The sequence below is a fragment of the Phoca vitulina genome, unplaced genomic scaffold, assembly GCF_004348235.1.
Source record: "Phoca vitulina isolate PV1807 unplaced genomic scaffold, GSC_HSeal_1.0 scaffold18, whole genome shotgun sequence".
In the NCBI taxonomy this organism is placed as follows: domain Eukaryota; kingdom Metazoa; phylum Chordata; class Mammalia; order Carnivora; family Phocidae; genus Phoca; species Phoca vitulina.
In genome coordinates, this window is record NW_022589721.1 from 31,879,847 (window position 1) to 31,901,845 (window position 21,999).

The window sequence follows — 21,999 nt, forward strand, 5'->3', positions numbered from 1 at the left end:
GCTCAATCCCAGGACCCTGGGATCATGACCTGAGCCAAAAGGCAGGCGCCTAACGACTGAGCCACCCAGGCGCCCCTGATTGGTACTTTTTTAGTAGAAGTATAGAGAAACACATAGGAGTGGTAAACATCCAACTGGGGACTGTGGTTTCCCCCTATGGAGGGGTAGGTTCTGATGGGGTCTTCATACACAAGGGCACCAAAGGAACCCAGGCCTTAGACTGGGCAGTAGATACATGACTCATCATTATATTATTCTTTATACCTTTCTATCTCAAATAATTCCTAATAATTTTTTGAAAACCCACTCTACCAAAAAGCCATTAATCATTTCTTAGTTTTATTTTCATTTGTTCATTCAACACTCACTGGTACCTATTTTCAGTCAAGCTCTGTTCATTGTAGGGGCAGGGAATACATAAATAATTAAGATTAGTTCCTGCCCTTAAGGGGCTTCCAGGCTGATGGAGGGGTGGGGGTGGGAAAGGGGGAAGGGGGGGGAGGAAGAGGAAGGAGGAGAGGGGATGGAGAAGGAGAGAGTGTGTGAGAGAGAGAGAGGAAGAAAGCGGAGAGGGACAGAGGGAGAGAAGAAAGGGACAGAGGGGGACTGAAAGTATAATCAGACCACACCCTGTGAGGGCAGGAACCAGGGCTGAGCTGGGCAGAGGGAGAATTTCGGGAAGCAGAACCATACTCTCAGAAGGATCACTCCATGAACCCAGCAGTGTTCCCTCCTCCCTCTTCATTTTAACACACAAGGAAATGGGAGCCAAGGAGCTGGGCCTGGAATTCACACATCCTGGCTCCCAGCAATGACCCCTTGCCCTGTATCCTCAAACCACTCATGGTCATACAATGCATTTTACATTTACCTCGTTCAGATAGCCTATTCACTCCAGAGCCTTCCAACTAAGTCCTATGTTCTAAATAGCCAGAATCATCTCTATTTCCCGGGGGTGCGGCAGGGTCCATACACTTAATGCCCTGCTTTCCCCAGTATGCCTGGCATTTTATCTGGCATTTAACAAGAGCATAAAAAAGCCTCTTGCATAAATATCAATGAATGAAAGATAATTCAATTCAACAAGCAATGCTCTTATACACCAATTAAGAAAAAAATCTGTGCATTTCAGAATTCCACCCAGGAATACTTCCTGTTCTCCTATCCTGCTGTTCCGATACCTTGCCCCACTATCCACAGAGCCATCTTCATAAAACAGAAGTCAGGCCAAGCCCACGCCTCTCAAATCCTTGGCTAGCTCCTCCAACAACAGTAATCCTTCCTTAGGGAGGCCCCGTGGCACCTTTCCAGTCTCAGAGCCCACTAGAGCCCACCAAAGTTTCTCACGCGACAGTCACTGCCGGACAGGCCACCCACGGCCAGGCTCCCCTCGGCCAGCAATCTTTCTCCACCTGTGCTAACCAAAATTAATCCTGACCATCAGCCCAAATGCAGCGTTTCTGTTTCCAGAGAATATCTGTGCTATCTTTTTGCCATGTTCATCTTGTTCTTCATGCTAGAATAATGGTTTGATTCCTCTTCTAACCATAAGCTACTTATGGGCAGGAGAACCAACCCCCTTTCTTACATAGCACGCCTCATGATATGGTTCTTTAAAAATAAGGGGAATATGTCTCCGTATTACACCATGTCTCTCTTCTATTTATCTTGAACCCACTGACTGGTAAGTCCGCACAGGTAAATCAGAACTGACTTCACGCCCTGAGGGACACCAGTTCTAGAGCTCTGTGCAGTAGTGCTCCACTTAAGGAAAGAATAAAGAGATACCTGGATTTTCTTTTAAACCAGTAAATTGCAAAGTTGGAGAAATCCTAGCTAGGGAAGCAGGAACAATGTATCTTAAGAGACTGAGTCCTCTCTCCTCACATGTGAGTCTATATTCAAATTTAAAGGATGGTTTTAGCTCAGCAGTGCTCAGCAGTGGCTACAAAGCTAACTTTATTGTTCTATTTTTAAGGGCAAAGGAGGAACCTCTACTTATATTACTTGTGCTGCCCATTCATTTACCAAATTTATTCACTGTTTAAGCATTAAATGCACTCAACTTTTGTTTCCATTTCGGAGTACATGTATGCATTCAAATGCTCCTGGGCGCCCTGGGGGAACAAAGCATCCGACAGATAGACTCTTCCAAGGCAAAGGGTTAATGGTAACCATGGCAACCACCTCCAAGAATAGCATCATCGGCAGCAGCATTCATGCTGGGGCCCTCGACAGAATGGTTATAAATATACCTATTAGCAGCCTGAGCTGAATCTTTAAACAGCACTGTTGGGAGAAAGGATGCCTAAAAATAGATTCACACGCTTGCATTTGAAGACGTGTCCTCAGAAACACTGCATCTCGTGCACACATTCACACACCCATAGAATGATTTTTAATTTTCTTTTTTCCAAGTGCCAAGGAATGAATGTTGGAAGCACACAATAGACTATGGGACATTTTATGACCTTCCTCTTTCACTGTAACATTCCAAAAACAAGCCCCCAACACAGAAAGGGCAGCCTTTTGGGGGTGCTGCTTCGACTGGCTCAAGTCACGGCCCAGGCACCGCGCACAGCAGGGCAACCCCCCGGTGGCTCCACGTGCGCGCTCACTGGGAAGGCTACTCCTGCAATGACCACACGGGGCGGACAGCAGGCGAGGGTGAGCAGCAGCTCCAAGAGACGGCGTGTCCCACCCTGCTCCTGCCTCAGCGCGGTGCGCCCCACTTCTGCGGCTCCTACCTGCAGGCACGTCTTCAGCCACATTCCTCCTGAGGTGTAGGTTATTTTCTGCAGGGGCAGGGCGCTCACAGCCACAGAGCTGCAGGCTTGAATTCCAGCTCAGCCACATTACTAGTTTACTGGCATGAATATATCAGCCTCTCCAAACCTTCCTCTCCTCATTTATGAAGAGGGATGATGAAATGCCTAGATCAGAGGGCTGCTGGAGGGGTAAATGGGAGAGAGCACAGACAGGTGCCTGGCAGCACTCAGCTTCTGAGCTTTCCTCCCGCGCCTCCCTGTTCCCACGGAGTAGAACCTCTGAGAGGCAGGGTCCGCACCACCCAAGCTATGTGTCCAAGGAGCACATGCCGAGTACAAGAGCAGGTGTCCAGGCAGTGAGTGAATGAGTGGCTGTAGCTCTGTCCAGGGCCCGAGGACACAAATACAGAGCAGAACCGCTGCCCAGGCCCAGATGTGGGGCCTCCGGCTGTGGTCTCACCTGTCACAATTCCTCCGTCAGTCCGTCAGTCCAAGACACGAGATGAAGCAATACTATGTCTAGTTATCTGTCCCCTACTCCCTCTCGGCCACAGCATAGAGGGGCTGGACCCCCCACCCCATGCTCATGGCCCTGTCCACGCTTCCATGGCTCTAGCACGCAGAAGCTCTGCTAACACCATGCAGAGCCCCCAGCCCCTCAGACACAGAGGGACTGGCAGCTTCCCGTAGCTGCTCGTTGCTCAGTGCCGTGCCTACACACCTGAGCCTTCCTGATGCACCCTGCTGGGATCCTGACCACCGCAGGCACCAGCCTTCTCTTCCCTACCACCTGCCCCTTAGAGAAAATCTCCTGGATTTGGGGGGCTCTCTGCCAATGGATGTGAAAAGTACAGTGTTTGCATAGGTTTTGCCCATCTCTGGAAGTATCTTAAAATCCCTTCAACTCACCCCTCTAGGGGGTAGAAAATACAATGAGCTTGGGTCATTTTCCTTTTTGTGATGGAGAAAGGTAAACCATGAAGGAAGAAGTCTTCTAAAACCCCAAAACCAAGCTCACTCACTACAGGAATTTAGACACAAGTACAGGATTTACAGAGCTCACCTTGACGCCATGGATGAATCTGACAGGAACGTGTGTGCCACTGAGCACTGGCTGCTGGTGAGTAGATCCCAGTCATGTACAGCGTGCCCGTGTACGTGCTTCATCACACACACACACACACGCACGCACACGCACACGCGTGCGCGCGCTTCTAGACACGCCCCTCCCATCCACCCTATGCCTCCAGAACAAACTAACCAAGTACCCAACCTGACAAGCTTCAGAATGACAAACACCATGTTCACGACAGGGACCAGTTAGTTCTGGAGTGGGAAGGCAGGACAAGACACCAGGGAGTTTCCTTATGTGCTGTACTGAGTCAACTGTATCTTTTGTGTCAGATTTCTTTGGAAGGCAGGCAATAGGACAGAACACTAAGAATCCATGAGCCGATGAGTGTGGTCTAAAACACATAATCATCATTCATGGACCCACAGGTCTGTAACAAAGCTTACCGTTTTTTCCCATTTACTTACACACATAGAGCCCCTAAGTGCCCCTGTCTTCTTCCTCAGAGGTAACAATCATCCTGAAATTGATGTGTTATTCACATATATTTTTATATGCTTATTACATGTATGTAAATATTACACATGTTTTTAAACACGATGGAAATGTAATCATACAAATTACTTTATTCTGAAACTTACTGTTTTCCCTCAATAAACGATTGTTCCAAGATTTAACCACACTGATAGATTTTTATTTACTTCTGTCATTTTAACTACCATGGGGTACTGCAGTGCACAGATTTACCACATTTTATTTAAGAGTCCTTATTCACAGACATTCGAGCTCTTTTCAGTGGTCACTTCTCCAACACTGGGAAGAGGTCAAAAAATACACGCAGCCTCAACTTCACTGAAAGTGCCAAATGGATGCACAGATTTACACTTTGGCCAAAGCATGCGAGAGCTGCCATCCTACTACATCCTCGCCATTTCTGGTATTACAGACTTTGCTATTCCGGTTTCCCCATCCTACTAAGTCCAGGCTTTATAAATGTGGACCTGTCCCTGTCCCCTCCATCCATCTATCCACTTACTCAACAAATATTTATGTGCCAGTCACTGTGCTAAACACACTGAAGACGCTAGCAAGCAAGCAGACAAAACTACCACCCTTTCGGAGAGCAGGCAATAGACAAAAACAAAGTGTATGATGAATGTCGTGTCAGGAGGGTGCGAAGGCCTGCTGACAACAATAAAGCAGGGGAGACAGGGAGTTGCTACTTCATGTCAGTGTGCATTTCCTCTATTGTTTTTTACAAGAGCATTACTACTGCTATTTAATCACGGGGCGGGGCACAGGCACCTGTCAGGCAAGAAGGACCAAACAGGAGCATCTGCATGGCTGAGCCGGCTCAGGCTTCCTCTTCCTACAGGTCTGCTTGGCTCCACCACCCGCTTCCCCAACTGCTGCTTCCAGATTCAAGCATCAGTGATAATCCCTCGTACAATCTAGTCCTTTGTTAGTTAAGGGTGCTGATCACATCTCCCTTTCTGTGGATTCTCTCTCCCTCTATCTCCTTAACTTTTTCTTCACTTGGGATTTATCATATAGACCTAACAACGCATAAAATGTCATAATATACATGTGACTTAGCTTTAAATTTTGCTCACATTCTCCTTTGCAGGATTTTGTAAGAGTGTGATGTAATCAAGCTGGACAGCCTCCTCCTTTCCGGTTTATGCTCTGTATGCCAAGCTGAAGAAACCCTGCCCCTCCCCTGGGTCACCCCCTATACGATCTTCTAAAACTGCAAACATGTTGCTTTTTCATCCTGGAATATTTATCCTATCCGATACTGATCTTGCTTATGGTATTCCTGGGTTCCTCCCATATGTATAACCAAACGTGCCAGCACCGTTTATGAAAAGGTTCTTCCTTGCTCCCACTGATTTAGAACATCTCCCTGCCATTCCACATTCCATCAGTTCTAAAATTCTCCTCAGAAGGTTCTTACAAAACCATGTTAGGTCTGCCATCTGGCTGACAACAATTATAAAACATCATAAATAAGATGAAATTGTATTTTAGCGATAAAATAGAGGTATTTTGTAGAATTAATGAAATAAGGCATGTCCAATTTCCCTATACCTACGGATTTGATTTGGGGCTATTTTCCTCCATTTGTCTATCTCTCCCTGTACATTCATCAGATGGTTCTAATTACTCTTGCTTCACAAGCCTTACTATCTCATGGGGCAAGACTCCACAACTTGGTCACTTTCTTCTTGGCTACTCTTGGCTCGTTCTTCTATATGAATTCTAAAATTAGCATGTCAAGTTGATTTTAAAACTCCTGTTGAAATTTTGCTAGGAATTATAGGTAATCCACAGATCTGGCTGTAAGTCAACATCTTCAAAATATCAAGTCTTCCCCTCCACACAGTGTATCATTTGCTATTTTATCAGGTCTACTTGTATGTTTTGTGACAGCCTTCATAAAGGTCTTACATACACGGTTGGATTTTTTTTTAACAATAGCAAAGTACTGGTCACTAGTGTGAACGTGAATATTCCAAGTTGTATCTTCTGATTGGCTTTTATTGGTACAGAGATATGCTATTTTTTTTAATCAAGAAAACTTGAACTCTCCAATTCTAATGGTCTGTCCATAGTCTCTTGAATTTTCCACATAGACAATCCCCCCATCTGCAGTTTTGTTTCTCCCATTATAATTCACACACCTCTTATGTGTTTAATCTTTTCTTATCATATCTTAAAAAGATCATGTGTCTGAAGTTTCACTTCTAAGTGTGTTTCTTACAGATTTTTCACAAACACCCTTAATTAAGCTAATACTCCCTCGCAGTCTTGGTTTATTAAGAGTCAGTATGAATATATGTTGAGTTTTATCTTTTTTGTAACTATTAAATTTTTGTACTTTTCTTTCAGTTGATTTGCTAGTATGATATAGGTCACACAGATTTCCTGGCTTAGAACCATCCTTGCATTTCTGAGATAAAATCTACTTGGTCGTGACATATTATTCCTTTTATACCCATCAGAGTCTGATTTGCTACTGTTTTATTTAGGTTTTTTGCACTGTGCTAAAATTGTAGCCACCAACGAACCTAGAACCCAGCTAACTGCTTCATTTTTTTTTTCTATTTCATGGGATTTGCTTATCTAATTTTTTAACTCACAGGTATTTCTGGTTTTCTCCTTTTAAATTTTTTCTGTTATTGTTTAAGCCCCTTTGCTGGCAAGGACAAGACAAAGCAGGACCTCACCGGGCCATCTTGGCTGGAATGCCATCTTCACCGTCTCTCCTTTACTGAAAATATCACCTAAGTTCACTACTTACTACCTAAAATGAGACCGTGTATATAAAAGTTCATACAATACCTGGCATATAATAGAGCTGACTCAATCCAACTAACAAGTAGATGTTCAATATACTAGTTAAATTTTCAAAACCACCTTTTTTGAGAAAGTATCAGGAAATACTGTATATCTACAGAATTCATGTGGAAGGTGGCACAAAACACAGGAGTAGCTGTGTGGCCACAAGGCATGTGTGACGGTCGCCACAGCAAGCAGCTGTCTACCCCCTCATACCACGGCACGTTCCAAGTAGGGTTCAGGGAAGAACTGAATCCTGCACTCACCCTCTGGGAGCAGGTGTCCACAGGTACCATGCATGCATGTGGGCAGGGCAGGCGATGAACATGACAGTGTACATATATACACAGTTTTCAACTTGACTTCTACTCAAGCCAATGGATCTCCATTAAGAAAGCATGCTCTGTGGGGCGCCCCCGGGTGGCTCAGTCATTAAGCGTCTGCCTTCGGCTCAGGTCATGATCCCGGGGTCCTGGGATCAAGCCCCGCATCGAGCCCCGCATCGGGCTCCCTGCTCTGCGGGGAGCCTGCTCCTCCCTCTCCCTCTGCCTGCCGCTCCCCCTGCTTGTGTGCACATGCGCTCTCTCTGTCAAATAAATAAATAAAATCTAAAAAAAAAAATTTACAAAAAAAAAACCATGCTCCTAGCAACAACTACTTTAAACTATTTTTAAATAACAACACTATGACATTTTATAATTAATTTGAGCTTTTAAATTCCTATAAAAATCTTCCTTCCATCTTAATGGTGTGGTGCTCACCTACCACTGTGCCTCTTGTACTTTATAATGAGTAATAACTAATAAGCTTCTTATAGTTACCCACACACCATGCTCTGAAACCACCTGCCCTGTCATTTATAAACTATAACCTTGGGCAACTTACTAGCTATGAGCCTTGGTTTTGAAAAACACGGGGATAAGCACACTCATCTTGCAGTATGATTATGGTAACTAATCCAATGAAGTACTGAGATTATCCATCACATAACACAGGTGCTCAATAAAGACAAGTTTCCTCCTGTTTCTATTCAAGTATCAATTTATTCTTTTCCTTCTGTATTACTGCCTCTCGGTTCCATGTTTTACTCTATCCTGCAATATTCAACAGCGAAATACCCACGTTAGTATGAACTTAAGCAGAAAATCCTATGAAGCCTAAGAGCTTCCTGAGACAAGAACATGGGAGCCCCTCCCCTATGCCAACCATAATGCCGCACACCTCTCATTCAATGTACACCTGAATTATTTTCTTTAGTGGGGGCAGCACAGATGCTCTTAGCATACACACAGAAGCTCACATCTCACAAACAACTCTGTTTCTCAGCTGATACCTTAATTCTAGGCATGAGACAGCAGGGCAGAATCAATAATTCAAGGAGACACCAAGTTGGCTGTGTCAGGGAAGAAGCGCTGTTTCAACTCCTTTGTCATAAAAGTCATAATATTTATTTATAGCTTGATAACTTCATGGCAGGAAGATGGGGAATCAAAGAATAAATCCGAACTTACGAACATTATCGGAGTTATTTTCATCTTAAGCACGAACATCACTCTGGCCTAAATGAGCATAATTACAGTGATGGAAGGTAGATAGAACACACACACACAGCTCAATCACCAATAACACTTCATGGTTTTAAAAGCATCTTTTATGTATTATTTCATTTGATTCTCAAAATAAGCCACAGAGAAGGAATTTACAGAAGAGGAAACAGAGGCAAAGGGACACCCCACTGCCCGGGGAAAGCATATGGTGTTAGCACCCACGCCTCCAGGCCCGGACCCCCACACCTAGTACCAGACGCCAGGGGGCTCTGGGGCTGTAGGAGGCTACGCACACGCAACCTCTCCTGTGGGACTTTCAATCAACAGGGAAGACAGTCATGCATTCATTCACTTACTCGGGAATGTTTGCTGGGATCCAACCGTGTGCCGGGTGCTGGCTCGGGGTATGGCAATGAACGAGACAGCCGAGGCCTGCCCTCGGGAGCTCATCCTCAAGTGGGCATAGGAACAGGCCACACCACCACCAACAGCACAAGGGGAGTGTGGGCGGGGAGGGAGGAAAGCACCTAGACCGCTCGAGAGGTCAGGTCTACCCCAACGTTTAGTAGTTATAGCTCCAGACCACTATTATGAAACTAACTCCCTCACTCGGGATTCAGTACTTTCACAGTTAACTTCCACTCACCAATCATAGGAATTAACCACACTTTCACCGGACTTCCATACCCGGCTTCTAGAGTCAGCCGTATTACACTGAAGTGGTTTCTATGCCAAATTTTCTGTTGTCAGAGAAAAAAAAAAAAACCCAGTGTACTTACTGGACTCAGTACCTAAGAAGAAGCTTGAGGACTGTCCACTAATCACCTCATTCTTACTGCCTGGAGATATTTAATGCACCACTATGTCATCAACTGTTCATACCGAGGCTCAGGACAGTAAGAACCCCTCAGGAAGCATGTCTGACAGCCCATGGTCACAGTGTCTCACTGCGGGCCTCATGTCCACTCCAACCCTCACCCCAACCCCAGGAGGCCCCTCCAAAAAAAGCCTTCTTTTTGGGTGCCTGCCTTCCAGCTCTCTTGCTGAAGTTCAGAGAAAACTTCAGGCAATTCGTTTAGAGACTCCTGTCCAACAATACTTAACATTCACCTTGCAACAGAAGGCGTAAAAAGATTCTTGGAACTGGTACATTCAGAGTTCTGAGCCCAAGATGAATGATATAATGAACAACACAAATAGAGTTACTCTCATTTTGTGCTCAGTTCTTCTATTTATTGTTGCAATCTGTTCATATTTTATTGGGATTGCAAATTGCTAATTTACAGACACTATTTACAGCCATGTCCTATTGATTAGGTTTCCGGAAGCAGTTAACCCATTTGGGAGTGGTTCACTGCATCTAGAACAGAAACAGGACATTTTCAGTCTGTACTTTGTTGTGCTAAACCAGTTTGTCTGGTGGAGCCAAATAACACAATACATGAAGGCACCTTCCAGGTGGGCAGGCCCGATCATGCTCACACTCCTGAGAGCAATGGTGCGCTCAGCCCCTGGCCGCTCCCCACTCTCTGGTCCCCCTGCACACAGCAAGCAGTGGGTCCCACGGGCACAGTCAGCAGGGCCCGAGATGACAAGCTAGTTCTGAACGGACCAGGAAGTTCTCAGTAGCTCCAGGTTCCTCAGCACTCAAGAAGGAGTATGAATATTACTCTCTCGGATCAGCAACTGGGCTTCAAAGTGTTCAGTTGGGACGTGGGGATCAAATGTCCACCATAAACGGCTGCAGTGATGGTTAACATGTATATAAATCATCATCTTCAAGGTGGCTGGCAAATACTGATTAATGCCCTGCTCGTCTCATCCAAGTGTTTGCTCAACTTCACCGAGTACGCGGAGCAGCAGCGTGAGCCCTGAGGAACCGGCATGCGAGGACACTCTAGGACACTGCACGCACACATAGGGAGACAGGTGAGAATTCATGTGTAACACTGGATAAACTCCAAAGGATTTCAGGCCAGGTGAGAAGCGGCAACGGGAGAGCTGCCCGACCAGAGTTCAACACTTGCAGCCTGCCATGTGTGGCGAGGCGCCCTGGGACACGTGGGCCGGAGTCGGCGGCGGTCACGTGCCCGTGGTGGTGGTCGTAGCAACAGTGGTCGTAGTAACGGGAACGTGTACGGAGGACTTCACGTGTACTGGGCACTACTGCCAATAAACTCTCCAGCTATATTACCTCGTTCGATCATCTCAACGCCCTCGCATGGTCTATTATTATTATTACTCCCCTCGTTTTATAGAAGAGGACACTGAAGCCCAAGAGTTACCTGGGGTGGATACTAGCTGGATCAGCGCAATCAGCCGGGAGAACCACTGAGAGCCACAGGCAGGAACTAGCACCAGGAGCGGAGAGGGGATCGTCAAGACACAGAAGCATAAGGGCCAACTGGTGAAGAACCCAGCTCCAGCACTGCCCACACTGAGGGGCAGGGAAGAGGAGGCACCTACAAGGAGTCAAGAAGCAGGGACTGAGGGCTGCTGCAGATGGTCCCGGGACCCGGGAACCAAGAGAAGACAGACTTTCCCCAGGACCCCAGGGGCACGGCTGGGGCACTGCCCGCTGCTGCTGCCCCTCCGGTATTGTCTCCTACAGGTTTTTTCTCTTTTCGGTCACTTAGATAAGCATAAAATAAGCAAATCCCTTTCAATTCTGGGGACACCACATGTCTCCGGGGAAAGCTTACCTGAAAGACAGCAGAGCTGAAATTTTAAGCAACATACTGGGCGATGTGGGGAATCAAAACCAGTAAGATGACATTTAACAAGGACTCATCTAATTCCCACATCTGGTTTGCAAAACCTCAAGCTTAGGAGAGCTTGAGACTGACAGCCAATGATGGGATCAAGGGGGATCGAGGGGTCCCTGATGCTCCCACTCCTGCTCTGGAGGGGCCAGAACATGACTCAGCAGGGGATGTCACCTCAGGTCACAACAGCGACAAAGCAGGCCTGCTCGGGAGGCACTGTGATGTCAGGTACTGGGAGCTGGCTCAGACCCGGTAGGCAGGTCTGGGTTCTGTCCTCTACGGACTTGACACTGTTGATAATCCCTCCTATTGGACGTTCTTCCTTCCTTCCTGCATTAGCCCGCTGGTGCTGCCAGAATAAAGTACCAAAACCAGGTGGTTGAGACAACAGAGATTTCTCATCTCATAATCCTGGGGGCTGGAAGTCTGAGATGGGTGTTGGCAAGGATGGTTCCTTCCGAGGCCTCTTCTTGGCTTGGAGATGGTTGTCTGCACATTTACATGCATCCTCCCTGTGGGCATGTCCGTCTCCAAGTTTCCCTTTCGATAAGGACACCAGTCATATTGGATTGGGGCCCACCCTCAGGACCTCACTTTCACTGGACTGTCTCTATAAAAACTATCTCCAAATAAGGTCACAGTCTGAGGTCCCGGGGTTAGGACGTCCACATACGAATTTTGTAAGAGGCCAATTCAACCCCTGACCTTTAGTCTCTCAGTTCCTGTGAAACAGGAGTCTGATATCACCTACCTGCCCATCTCACTACCTTCTCCCACCCATGATGACAATACTGCTTTTATGTTGATGGTGCTCAGATCCCGATCAGAGGCCAAGCCCTCTCCTCAACTTCCAGATATGAAGCCAACCGTCTGCTTAGCACCTCTACCTACATGTCCAGAAGCCTCTGGCTCAGAATGTTCCACTTAGCTCTTGTATTCTCTGTCTCGCTGGGGAAAGAAGCAGTATTCAGTAGGGGTCAAGACCATGGGTTGTGGGACCAGAATGATGGGGTTGGAGTCCTGGCTCCCCAGCTTCCAGCTGTGTGACCTAGGGCTACTTCCTTCCCACTTCCTCACCCATCAGTGTGGACATACAGGCTTGTAAAGATTACCTCTTGAATATCGGTCACAGGCTTAGAACAAGGCCTTAGACATCGTCATGCCTCACACCTGTCAACCTCTTATTAAGTTAGCAATGTCTGAGTGAAGCCATTCTCCCAGGAACTCATGCCAGAAAAACATGCATTTGAGGATCAGCTTGATTTTTGCAAAGAACCCAGCGGGGATTTTGATGGAGACTGCAAGGAATCTGTGCATTGGTCTGGGTGGTACCGCCAACTCAACAATATGAAGCCTTCCAACCTGTAAACTTGGGGTGTCTTTCTATTACTTCGGTCTTCCTAAACTTCTGTGATGTTTTGTAGTGTTCAGTACACAAGCCTTGTAGTTTTTTGTTCATTTTATTCCTAATTAACTTTTAATATTATGAAAAGAATTATATTCTTAATTTAATTTCCTGGTTGTTCATTTTAATTATTTACTAATACAACTGACTTTTGTAGACAGATCTTATATCCTGCTGCCTTACTGAACGTTATTAGTTCTAAGAGTGTTTTAGTGAATTTACTTCTACAACATCATGTTATCTGCAAATGGAGGTACATTTTACTTCCTTTCTACCCTGGATGATTTTGATTTCATCTCCTGGCCCAATTATCCAGCTAGAGCTACTAGTACAATATTTAATAAGAATGGCAAGCGTGGGCATCCATGTTTCATTCTGGATCTTAAGGGGAGAGCCTTTAGTCTTTCACCACGGGGCATGATGTTAGCAGTGGGTTTTGCAATAAATGGTCTTTATCCATTTAAGGGAGTTCCATTCCATTCCTAATGAGGTTTTGGGGTTGGGGAGTGTGGGGTATTTTTTTTATCATGAAGGGGACCTCATAGGCTCTTGCCTGAAAATCCATTCTCCCCACAGCTGCAAAATGATCATTCTAACAGGCAAAGTTGATCATATCACAGCTTTCTTAGTCTAGCAGACACTGGAAATCTAGGCCATCCTCACTTCCCACCACTTTCCCTTTGCTCTTTGCCTTCCGGCAAAAAACCAATGGAGGTCTCCTAATATACTACACTACTTATTCCTTCCATGATTCTGTTCTTTCTACCCCTGTACTTGGAATGCAATTTCTTTTTTTTTTTTTTTGACTGTCCTGAATTATTTATTAGGTTAAGAATTTTACAAATATTACTTATGTTAGCGGTAATGGTGGAGGTGGAGAATACTACATCTTCTCCATGCTGCATGGCAAGAACCACCAATAGTGTGGTGGAACTTGTGACCCTTTCCAAGGCCACGGCTCTTGGGCCTGCGGATGTTAGCCCTCGCATCTCCCTGTGCTTGTGGACTGGTTTGGTGATCCACTGGGTGTCAGGATTTCTTCTGATAGCTTTATGGAATGGATCAATGAGGATAACCTCAAAGAATTAGTATGTGGAATCTTCACCAACCCAGGAAGAATTCAAGACTCTCAGAGCCCCAGTGGCGTCCAATTCACTCCTCTGCCACAGACGGAAGGCTTCAGGCAACCTGAGCTGGTTACCCCAATTCACTCCTCTGCCACACTGAAGGCTTCAGGCAACCCGAGCTGGTTACCCCAATTCACTCCTCTGCCACACTGAAGGCTTCAGGCAACCCGAGCTGGTTACCCCACGACGGACAGGCTTGCCACAGGTCGCACCCTTCGGAACTGGGCGTGTGCGGTCCCCACGACGCACACGAGTCTGAATATGACATAACCTTGCTTGGCTTTGTACCCCAGACTGCACGCTTTGTCGGGCCAGGCTGGGTGGGGGGCCCTGTGGAGCGCAGAGAGCTGGCGGTCCTGCCAGCGTGCACCCTGAGAAGTGCATTTCATCGGACTGCGTCTTCCTCTGTAGCTCCCGGATGGACTTGCAAGCGCCCACCTTGGCCTACGTTTGAGCTGATGGCTGCTGCCGGATGGAAAGGTGGAATGCAATGTCAATGACCATCCATCTCCCCTACAATTTGTTTAAAACTTTGTCTAATATCATCTTAGAAACTTTCTCTAAACACAGTCTAGCTAAGCTATTCTGAGCTAATACTCTATATACATGGGTATTCTCACAATTACCATACTGAATATAGTTTTATGCTTTTGGGTCCCTCTTCCTCCATAGACAACCAACTCATTCAAGTACAGTCTCTGCCTTGACCTCAGTCTCCCCAGCATCTAACACAGTGCTGAGTGCACAGCGTGGAAGAGACGGCACTGGGAGACAAATGAGGGAAGGAATGACTCACCCAATCAGTCCTTCACTTTACTGGCAGTGATTTTTCTGAAGTATAAACCTGACTATAACACTCAATCACTAAAAGCCCTCCACTAGCTGATGATAGCCTTTAGGATAAAGTTCCAATTTCTTAACATGGCATAGAAGATTCCCCACGACCTGCCCAGCCCCAAATCTCTCCTTTCCCATCTTGGCTACACACCCAGTTCTCAACGCCACGACCATTCACAGCTCCCCTAACACCGCGCTCCTTCCAGTCTCCCGACTTTCCCTCATGCCACGCCCTCCACACTGGGCTGCCTTGCCTGTCCTTCCCTACTGTTCACTTGGAAACCATGCAATCTTTTTTCCAAGAGTCAGCTCAAACATCACCTCTGAGCTCTGCGTAAGTCTGTTTATACAGCTGTCTGCTTTGTGTGGGTATTTCAAAGGCACCCTATGCTCCCCAAATCTAAGACTGAACTCACAACAATCTCTACCCTGCCCCTGCAAGAAAAAGAGACCATCTCTCTTTCCCACATCCCTCTGCTCAACAGGAACTCCACTATCATTCCAAGCATCTGAGTCAGAAGCCCGTCTCCTCTCTTCACACCCTCCATCACCAAGTGCAACCCATCTACTTCTCTCCGTCTCTGTGCTATCACCTCACCCCAAGCCATCACTGTTGTCCCCCATCTAGTGTAACAGCCTCCTGATGGATCCCTGTTTCAACACTGGCCTCCCTCCAAACACCACCCCTCCACGGGAGCTGGGGAGCAGGTCTCATCTCCATCGCCCACCTGCAACCCTGCACAGGCTCCCTGTCACCTTGATGATCACCACCAAAGCTCAAGTGGCCTCCAGGGCTGCACATCCATGGTTCCCCTACCACCACTCCAGCTTCCCAGCCCCTCTTAGCTCTGCCCTCAGTACTTGTCCCCGCAGCGCTTTCTCTAGCTCTTACTCATCCTTTCGGACCTCAGCGCCTCCTCAAGAGCACCTTGTCTGATGCCCAGTCTACAGCCTCATAGAATCACAGTCTTTTTCTTCATAGTTTTCATCTCAGTTTGAAGTAACCCCTCATGTGAATGGGAGCACTATGTCTGTAGACCACCAGCCCCCGAGACAAGGCGCAGTGTCCTTAGGTGCCAGCTATCCAGCACACGGCTGGCATGGGAAAGGCACTCAGTAAGTATTTAAGTGAATAAACATACCTGAAATCTTTACTCAGTGCAACTGTCAAGGAGAAATGACACTCCCTTCTTCGGGCCCCACTTTCCATGTCAGATTTCTAGCTGAGTCCGTAGAACACTGAGAGATTGCCCCTTACGGACTGTGAGTCCCACACGGATGGGAAACCTCCTGTTTTCCACTGGGAACACATGGCACATGCAACAGTTAGCTCACTACTGAAGGGCTCCCTCCCTGGGAAGGTGGGCTCTAGGGGCTACAGTGTAGAAGGGCCAACATTCTCATCAGGAAACATGGGGCAAGGAGATCTGGATGGCTTTCTAAAGCAGGACAGCTTAGCCTAAGGACAGAAAGGCTGAGACACAGGGGACTGCCCCCCCCCCCCATGTTAGGAATCTCTACTGCAAAGCTAGGCAGGCCCTGGAAGGAGGCACCAGGGCGCAGAAGCTGTGGATGTCCGAGTAAAGAGGAACCTGAGCTCCCATCACTGGTCAGGACCAGGCAGAGATCCTCCCTCTACCCCAGCCATTGTCTGGATGCTCTACAGAGAATCCCTGCATGCAGTAGAGACTGCACTAAATTCTTTTAATTCAGTATTTCTTGAGCACCTATTGCATGAATGCTAGGAACAAAGAAAACATCAGTATAAGAGATGATCCACAGAGCACCCTGGGGGACCTTACAGATGACAGTTTTAATCACTTCCAAGCCTTAGATAAGCAACCCTTTGGCCAAAAAGATAAGTTTCTTTGGGTCTGTTGACATGTGACCCCCTGACTATCAATCAATGCCCAAAAGACCAGGCTAGCTAAACCAATTGAGTGTATAATTTGGTTCTTACTGCAGTTGCCAGATTGATTGGCAATGCCTAACAGGAAAAGAGGCTATGAACTATTTTTGTTTTTTTTAAAGATTTTATTCATCTATTTGACAGAGAGAGACACAGCGAGAGAGGGAATACAAGCAGGGGGAGTGGGAGAGGGAGAAGCAGGCTTCCCGCCGAGCAGGGATCCCGATGCGGGGCTCGATCCCAGGACCTGGAATCATGACCCGAGCCGAAGGCAGACGCCTAACGACTGAGCCACCCAGGCGCCCCGAGGCTATGAACTATTAACAAAAAAGACATCCCGCTTTTTTGGAGACGCTTGCAAACCCTTAGAATAGCTGATCTGAGAGCCTCCACTTTGCAAGTGACACTCCAGGGCACACTTTGCTAACCACAGTAGTCAGTGCTTATGGCCCACAAGGGATGCAGGAAGAGGAGGAAGGCACTGGGTTTTGGAATCAGGGAGCCCAGGCCTCCAACCCACTAGCTGTGTGATGGACGACTGTCTCCTTCCCTCTCTGAGCGTTGGCTCGCCCCTTGCCAAATGCTAAGAATAAAACTCAACACCAATAGGGTGATTGTGAGGATCTGCTGGGTGTCCCGGGAGCAGGGCCTGGTGACACGAGGCCCTCAACACCGGCCATCACCTGTCTCACAGAGCCAAACATCTGGCGGCGCTGTCCCGGGAACAAGGAGTCCTGAGCATCCAGTCCAACTTGGACACTCACCAGCTATGCAACTCCAACGTCATCGCCTAGCAGCCTAAAACTTCAATTTCTGCCACTGAGAAGCGAACACGGTGCTGCTTCCCTCACAGGGCTACAGACGGCTCGGACAAAAGATGGAACCCAGAGAGCCACATTAAACTTTCGTTAGCACCGCAAACAAAAATACTGTCAAATTATTTTGTAATTACAAATTTATTTTCTTTCTTCTAGTATACAAGAAAACACACACACACACACACACACACACACACACACGATTCCTTGAAAGAAATCTGCAAACAACCTGGACCCGCAGCAGGAGCGTAGGGGCAGGCGGACGGAAGGATGGGGCTCTGCTCCTTCGTGCCCTCTGCAAGCCACAGCAGGTGCGGCCTCACACTCAGAAGGACGGAGGGAGGCCACCTGCACGTCACACCTCCAAGAACAGCGTACAGCCCCTGATACGTGGGGGCTGTCACAGTACCTCCAGAACAGAGACATGGCTGAGAAAACATGTAAAGATTTAAAAAAAAAAAAATGTGAAAAGCAGAAAGAACTGACAAAAATTCTAATATGGAAGGAGAGCACCTCCAATAAAAGGACCACAAAACCATTATGCTGCGGCCCAACTAGAAAAGCACTCCTTTTCTCTTCAAAAGCCTTCCTGCTCTTCTCCCTGCAGGTGAGGGGCCGGGGCTGAGCTGCCACCTTCTGTGGATGACAAAATGAGCACAGGGCTCTGGAAAGAGTCAAGAGCAGAACAAGACTCCACATGACACGCTGAAGTGCTAAAGGAGATGGCTATCAGCCAATTTGGGTCTAAAGATTCAATTCAAAGAAAAATCCGTTCAAAGTCGAACTTTCAGATGCCAAACCCGCATTAGCTCATAAATTCTTTTTCACTCAATTCAGTAATTTTTCTTTAAAAAAAAAAAAAAAAGTAGGTTTTTGTAACATTTCACTGTCAAAACATGAGTAAACACGGAGAAGCAAAAAGAAATCGCCTGTAGTCTCCAAACACAGAAATAAGCCTTGTTAACATCTTGGTGTATATATTCTTCTGGACCTTTTCCTATGCATACGTACAAAGGCATGTATTCCCTAAGAATGGGATCCTATCATTCATACTGTTTTGTAACAGCTTTTATTACTTAATCATGGATACCTTTCCATGTTAATATATGTCCTTCTGGATCTTCTTTTTTAATGTCATCTATTATACAGATATCATAATTTAACTAATTCCCTATTACTGAAGGTCTATATTCCTTCTGATAAGTCTGGTGTTATAATGTTATGACAAATGACCTAATATACACATCTTTGTGCACTAGTCCGTTTCTTTTTCTTAAAATAAAGTAAATATGGTATTTTGGGGTCAAAAGATTTGCATGTTGTGGTAGACCAGATAATGCTTCCCCTCAATGATGTCCACTGCTAATCCCCAGAACCTACCAATAGGATCCCTCACAGACAAAAGGCACTCTTCGGATGTGATCCAGTTAAGGATCCCAAGATAAGGAGATTACCCTGGAGGAATCACAAGGGACCTTCTGAAGGGAAAGAAGGAGGCAGGCGAGCCAGAGATTGCTGAAGAGACCCCAGCACAGACATCCCAGGTGGAGGAGGCAGCCAGGAGCCAAGGAATGCCACCGCGTGTAGAAGCTGGAACAGGAAAGCAGACCCTCCCCTGAAGCCTCCAGAAGGCAGGCAGGCCTTTACTTTCATTTGGGAGTCTTCTGACCTCAAGAAGTGTAATACAATAAGTGTGTGTTGTTTTAAGCCACTGAGTTTATGGTTTTTGGTACAGGAGAAACAAGAGACATACACACTGTTACTAAATGTATTTCTTTAGTAAATACGTTACTTCCAAGGTAACCTGTACTTGATAATTCCGAACCACTCCCCCCTCCCATTTTGCCAGCTAATCCTCTCTGCAGCTGCCACAGGCACACTGTCCCCAAGAAAACGGAATTCACATTTGAGCATCTACCACGTGCCAAGTACTACACTGGGCTGATCTCCCACATTTCTTCCCCTAAACTTGAACGCAAGGACCAACCTCATGTTATTTTACAACTCAACAAACCACCCCTTGAGGAAGTCAAGTGACTTGCCCCAGATTCGTTTATTTATTTATTCAACACACATGGCGAGAGCACCTACTGTCGCAGGGACACTGAAGTTCCAGGCACGCGAGACGCAGCAGTGAGCACGCCGCCGTCCCTGCCCCCAGTGCAGCCTGTCGCCCAGCGGATCACAGAACTGGGAAGGGAGGGAGCCGGGCTGGGAGCGAGCGCCCTACTCTATTCACCACAGAACCCCCCAGCCTCTCTTCCCTGTTCTTCTCTGTCCCCCCCGCCGACAAATCTCACGACACTTAGGTCACTTTAGATTTAAAATGCCTGAATGTACTCATCGCTGCATGTACCGCCAGGCCTGCTGGAACGCAGGTCCCCGAGAGCGGGACCTTCGCCTCCTCTGTGCACTGAGGTACTGCATGAATTCTTGTCCAAGACTCTACCTCTCCCCCACCCAACACTGGTTTCCAACTCCACAGCAATCGAGGGTGTCTTCCCTGCAAAGGCTTGCTTCCCTCCCACCTGCCTGCCTCCAAGTCCCGTCTGCGGTAAGGTATATTAGGCAAGAGAAAGGAGGGACTGCACCTAAATAAAGCAGAACTTCACAGGTAAATCCAGAACTCCTTCTGAATCTCACCCAAGCCATTCAGCTAAAGGAAGGAAGGAAATCAGGTCTCTCGCTCTGCAAATCCAAAGAACATCCAGCGTTACTTGTAAACGAGGAAGGGGGGAGCACACCAAACTCACTACTATTTCTGAACGTGCAGGAGCCCACAGAGGGCGGCGAGAAGCGGTCCGCTGAGAACGGGCTCCCCCCTGTGCTGACACGAGGAACTGCAACGCTGTCCGCTGCCCGAGGGACTGGCTTCTTTCTTGAGCCAGAGCCAACAGGCCAACAAGGGGCCTCCCCATTTCCGCGTCAGCGAAGGAGAGCAGACACCAGTGAAACAGGCTGTCCTGAGTTTTGAAAGGACAGCAATAAGTGCAAAGTGTGAGCACCCAGTGCCTGCACACCCACTATGCGCCGTGGCACGCGCCCAGTGCCTGTTCACGGTCTGATTTAGTCACATGGGGCTCTTCTATCCCTATTTTACAGAGGACGACTGCGTAAACGTGTCACAGCCAACACCTGAGGAGCCCGTGGGAGCCCAGGTGGACGTCATCTGAAACCAGCCGCCTCAATCCTCCTTGACTCTTCCTTTCAGCAAAACCTTTGTGACTCAGGGTCATCTGAGGCATTCCGAGGCTGCTTACTGTGCCGCGGGTGCCCTGCAAAGGTGAGCTCCAGTCTGCACACCACCCAACGTCAGTCTCAGCCCAGTTCCACTGGTGCAGAAGCTGGGGCTCAGAGACACAGCGTGGGTCGCTCACAGCGACACAGCAAGTAGCAGAGATTCCCTGGTCCTCCTGCCCCAGACGTAACTGTTCATTCACCCATACCACGGGGCTACCACAACAGGCTCAAGATCCACACCTGAGCAGCGCGAGGTCGGAGGTCACAGATACGAGCATCGGCTCAAACTGGCGGCCAGAATGTCCAGAGCAAGCACACAACATCGGGACACGAACCAAGAAAGCCTCATTCCTGACCCCCAGCAGCCTCCCCAGGCCAAGTGCAAGAGCTCCAGCAGTGTGGAGTTCAGAGCGCTCTCCACACCACTCCAGCTTGCCTCCTCCAGCCCTTCTCAGACTGCCGTACCTCATGACCCAGCCCCACCGCATGACACAGTGTACCTGTCGGTCCGTAAGTGCCAGCACACTGCACTGCACCTGCAGACCCCACTGCACCTGCGGACCCCACGTGCACCTGCAGAACCCAAGCACTGCACTGCACCTGCGGACCCCACTGCACCTGCAGACCCCACGTGCACCTGCAGACCCCATGTACTGCATTGCACCTGCAGACCCCATGTACACCTGCAGATCCCACGTGCACCTGCAGACCCCACGTGCACCTGCGGACCCCACTGCACCCGCAGACCCCATTGCACCTGCGGACCCCACATGCACCTGCAGAACCCAAGTACTGCACCACACCTGCAGACCCCACTGCACCTGCAGACCCCACGTACACCTGCAGACCTACGTGCACCTGCAGAACCCAAGTACTGCACCACACGTGCAGACCCCACATACACCTGCAGACCCCACTGCACCTGCAGACCCCACTGCACCTGCAGACCCTACGTACACCTGCGGACCCCACGTGCACCTGCAGAACCCAAGTACTGCACCGCATCTGCAAACCCCACTGCACCTGCAGACCCCACATACACCTGCAGATCCCATGTGCACCTGCAGACCCCACGTACACCTGCAGAACCCAAGTACTGCACTGCACCTGCAGACCCCACGAACATCTGCAGACCCCACTGCACCTGCGGACCCCACTGCACCTGTAGA

At 47.9% G+C, this 21,999-nt stretch overlaps 1 protein-coding gene and 1 pseudogene across 6 annotated transcripts in view; both read right to left on the reverse strand.

Annotated features, from left to right (window-relative positions):
- Positions 1-21,999, reverse strand: part of TRAPPC9 (trafficking protein particle complex 9) — a 542,203-nt gene that overhangs the window by 298,151 nt on the left and 222,053 nt on the right. The gene's annotated exons all lie outside the window — the stretch shown is intronic.
- The window catches only part of LOC116639571, a 15,334-nt pseudogene continuing 5,590 nt past the window's right edge, over positions 12,256-21,999 (reverse strand). The window contains exons 2-3 of the transcript XR_004300874.1: positions 14,194-14,470; positions 12,256-14,092 (exon numbers count right to left, since the gene is read on the reverse strand). The product of XR_004300874.1 is annotated as a 60S ribosomal protein L15-like (transcript). The remainder of the gene's footprint in view (positions 14,093-14,193; positions 14,471-21,999) is intronic.